Source organism: Schistocerca nitens, chromosome 4, assembly GCF_023898315.1.
Source record: "Schistocerca nitens isolate TAMUIC-IGC-003100 chromosome 4, iqSchNite1.1, whole genome shotgun sequence".
NCBI lineage: Eukaryota > Metazoa > Arthropoda > Insecta > Orthoptera > Acrididae > Schistocerca > Schistocerca nitens.
In genome coordinates this window covers 927,098,022-927,102,558 of record NC_064617.1, presented here as the reverse complement: position 1 = coordinate 927,102,558, position 4,537 = coordinate 927,098,022, and the positions used below count along the sequence as shown (strand labels likewise).

At 44.1% G+C, this 4,537-nt stretch overlaps 1 non-coding gene across 1 annotated transcript; it reads left to right on the top strand.

Moving 5' to 3' along the window:
* The first annotated feature begins 2,201 nt into the window (after positions 1-2,201).
* Trnas-cga (transfer RNA serine (anticodon CGA)) lies at positions 2,202-2,276 on the top strand. Its single transcript has one exon. It is a non-coding gene; the product is annotated as a tRNA-Ser (tRNA).
* The last annotated feature ends 2,261 nt before the right edge of the window (positions 2,277-4,537 follow it).

Below are 4,537 nucleotides of genomic sequence, written 5' to 3'. Positions count from 1 at the left end.
ACTAAATATGTTGAAAGTACAGAGGCTAAAAAAGACAGACAGGCAGTTGTAAGACAAGCATTTATGAGAAGAGGAGTTTTTAATCATCGAATATGAATTTAAGTGTTGAAAGATTCTTTTTTGAGAGTACAGTTTGGAAAGTAGCACCTAACGCAAGCGAAACGTGATCGATGTACTGTTGAGATAAAAAGAGAAAGGATGCTCCTAAATTCGATGCACTGGAAAATGCTAATGATTAGATGGGTAAATAGAATAACCAACGAGAAAGCCTAGATAGAATTATGTAAAACATAAATTTCTGTTACGTATTGACGAAAAAAGGTTGTTGATAGGACACATCCTAAAGCATGAAAGAATTGTCAAGAAATTTGGTAATGGAGAGTACTGGGGAGGGGGTGTGGAGGGAGGGTTAAAACTGTAGAGGAAGACCAATGGATGAGTATAGTAGCCAGGATCAAATCGATGTATGGTGCAGCAGTTATAGGAGGATGAACGGGCTTACGCAGAAGGGACAACATTAGAAAGCAGCGTTCGAGAAGTAGTAAATTTCTATTTTTGTAACTTTATCACGATTATTTTTGTTAAATAAAACGCAACCAGCATTGGAAGGAGAAACTCGTTACGATCGAATCTGAGGCGAAAACTTGGGAGGTGGTTTATCCCTGTATCAAGCAATGCCCCCGATTTCCTCTTTTAGATACGGCACAGAGCACCGCATAAATCCCGGACACCGAAACCTATGCCGTGGCTGATGTTTTCCAAAGCCTCTTGAGAGATCCATGAACCCGTTCAACACGTGCAGCTAGTTGAAGACAGGCTTCAGATATTCTTCCCTGATGACATTCCAGAAGACGCAATTAGGACGGCCAGCGATAGGGATGTACGCAGTCATCTGCGACGCCTCCCAAAAGCTCCCAGGCATGAAAACATTACGGGTCGGTAGTGGCGATTATCTACGACACGATGCTGTTCAACGTCACCATAACCCAGAAACATCATACTCGAGCTTGGAAACATGCGGTTGTGGTGGCTGTGTCAAACACTGGGAATGTCAGGAACGATCCTACCGGTTACAATCCCATAAGTCTGAGTACAGACAATAGACTGAGAGTAAATCGAAGATAGACGAAACAATGAGCAGTAGTAGAAATGAGAACCGTCAGCGATTTAACACCAGAATTGGTGATCATGATGTAGATGAAGGAATTATGCTATCTAAGCAGCAAAATACCCCATGACGGACGGAATAAGGAGGACATAAAAAGCAGACTAGCACTAGAAAAAGAGGATTGCTGGCCAAGAAAAGCATAATAACATGTTAAAATAAATAAGATAATTCTTTCAAATATATTTATTATATTATTTAATTTTTCTTTATTATTATAGAGAAGTAAGATTAAGTAGAAAGATATAATAATATAACTAGTATCAAACATAGTCTTTAATTTGACGAAGAAATGTCTGAGAATGTACAGTTGGGGCACAGCATTGTGTGACAGGGAGACACTGACTGTGGGAAAAGCAGAACAGAAGAAAATCGAAGGATTTGAGATGCGGTGCTCCAGAAGAAAGTTGAAAATTGGGTGGACTGATAATGTAAGGAATGAGGAGGTTCTTCGCAGAATCGGAGAGCAAAGGAATGTATGGAAAACACTGCAAGAAGAAGGGACAGGATTATAGGACATCTGTTAAAACTTCAGGGAATATTTCCCTGGTACTAGGGGGAGCTCTAGAGAATAAAAATTGTAGAGGAAGACAGAGACTGGGATACGTCCAGCAAGTAACTGAGGATGACATGAATATGTTGGCAAAGAAGAGGAATTCTTGGCGTTCCGCAAACAACCAATTAGAAGACTGGCGATTCAAAAAAATTGTATCCTCCCTATGATAATTAAGGTTTATTGGTATCTTCCTTGCAAAATTCAACCCGGATATGGAACAAGGCGGTATATTACCTAATGGTCAGTTTGAGTTCCGCCAGCTGCACTCGACCACTCAGGAGCTGTTAAGCGTTGTTGACGAAGCCACCGTAGCTTTTAACAATAAACAGTATTCTAGAACGAAATTTTCACTCTACAGCGGAGTGTGTGCTGATATGAAACTTCCTGGCAGATTAAAACTGTGTGCCGGACCGAGACTCGAACTCGGGACCATTGCCTTTCGCGGGCGGAATTAAAGCTGTGAGGACGGGGCGTGAGTCGTGCTTGGGTAGCTCAGCTGGTAGAGCACTTGCCCTCGAAAGGCAAAGGTTCCGAGTTCGAGTCTCGGTCCGGCACATAGTTTTAATCTGCCAGGAAGTTTCAATAAACAGTATTTTTGGATATGTCAAAGGAGTTTGACAGCGTCTGGTACAGTGACTTGCTGATAAGCTCTTCGTACAGAAACTTCTTCCAGCGTTTGTCAAACTCATCCGCAGCTATATTGACCACCGTATCTTCATTGTTCATGCTGGACATGGGACGTCTAGCGATCGGGACGTTAAAGCCAGGGTGACACAGGGCTCCATTTTAGGTCCATAGGTGCACAGACTACATAGCAGACCTCCCGGAGTTGCTGAGGGTCATCAACGCTTCTCACGCGCAGCAGGTGGCCGGATGTTGTGTATAGCCGACTGCAAGATGCTTCCCACCAGCTCGAAGAACAGCGAACTGGAGGATCGATTTCATTGCTGCCAAAAGCTGAGACCACCTGCAGTCGCCAATGTTGTGCTCTTTGGGCGCCCAAGTGAATGGACCAGATAGTCGAAATACCTGGCGCAATACCTCCATGACAAGGTTGGCGACCCCTGTATCCCTGAAAGATGCCAACACGCTTTGAGAAGGGTCTACACCAAGTCCAGACTTTCCCAGAATCCCCCCTCATCTGTTAACTCAGGACGAGGGACTACGATCCGACCGCTACAAACGAAAAGTTGCAATACTTCATCAATAGGCAGGGTCCTCTGACATTCAGTTAAAGTCAGATCACACATGCACCCAAGACGACACCAAACATACGAGAAGCTGCTCCATGTGTTTCACCACTACAGAAGGGTAAGCCCTAGTGTTATACCACGATAAAATCGTTGTGGATTTTCTTTTCGACCCGGAGAAGCATATCTGCCTGCCTATAGTCTGTTGATGCACTTCTTCACGACCGTCTATCCTGCACAAGCCTCTTAGGTTCTACTTAGCAACTGCAACCTCCACTGAGGTGACAAAAGTCATGCGATAGCACCTGATATCTTGTCTGACCTCCTTTTCCAGGCGTAGTCATTGACGGTGGTCTAGGTGTAGCGTTTCTAAAACAGCGTTGGTCCCGGGTTCGAATCCTGGCACTGCTTAAATTTCGATTAATAATGAGCACTGGCGAAGACTTTTGGCATAAGAAGTCACCCTCGTTCTGCCACAGGCCTTGTCAAAGAGGGCGGAGGAGCGGACAGAGGTTCAGGGCACTCTCTTGGCCTTTGAGTGGGAAACTGCCCCTACAGGCGGAAGAATGAGCAGTGATCAACGGCAAGAAGATGCAGAAGGGAATGGAAACCACTGTATTAAAGACGCGTACCGTTTATCCACAGGACATGTGGCCTGTAATTGAAAAGTGTCATGATGATCTCTCCATTGGCAAAAGATTCCGGAATAGTCCCCCATTTGGATCTCCGGGAGGGGACTGCCAAGGAGGTAACCATGAGAAAAAGATTGGATAATCAAAGAAAGGATAACGTTCTACGAGTCGCGGCGTGGAATGTCAGAAGCTTGAACCTGGGAGGGAAACTAGAAAATCTGAAAAAGGAAATGCAAAGGTTCAGTCTAGGTATAGTAGAGGTAATGAAGTGAAATGGAAAGAAGACAAGGATTTATGGTCAGACGAGTGTAGGGTAATATCAACAGCAGCAGAAAATGGTATTACGGGAGTAGGATTCGTTATGTATAGGGAGGTAGTGCAGAGAGAGGATATTGAAAGAGTAATACAGTATGTAAAGGGAGACGAAAATCTAATAGTCGTGGGAGACTAGAATGCGGTTGGGAGAAGGAGTAAAAGAAAAGGTTACGGGAGAACATGGGCTTGAGACGGTTCTGGCGCTGCAGTCCGGAACCGCGGGACTGCTACGGTCGCAGGTTCGAATCCTGCCTCGGGCATGGGTGTGTGTGATGTCCTTAGGTTAGTTAGGTTTAAGTAGTTCTAAGTTCTAGGGGACTTATGACCTAAGATGTTGAGTCCCATAGTGCTCAGAGCCATTTGAACCATTTTTTTTGGGCTTGAGACAAGGAATGAGAGAGAGACTAATTGAGTTCTATATTAAGTTTAAGCTAGTAATAGCGAATACTCTATTGAAGAATCACAAGAGGAGGATGTATACTTGGAAAAGGGCAACTGATACGGGAAGATTTCAGTTAGATTACATCATGGTGAGACAGGGATTCCGAAATCGGATTCTGGATTGTAAAGCGTACCTAGGAGCTGATACAGTCTCATATCGCAATATACCAATGATGAAGAGTAGGTTGAAGCTGAAGAGATTAGTCAGGAAGAATCAATACGCAAAGAAGTGGGATAT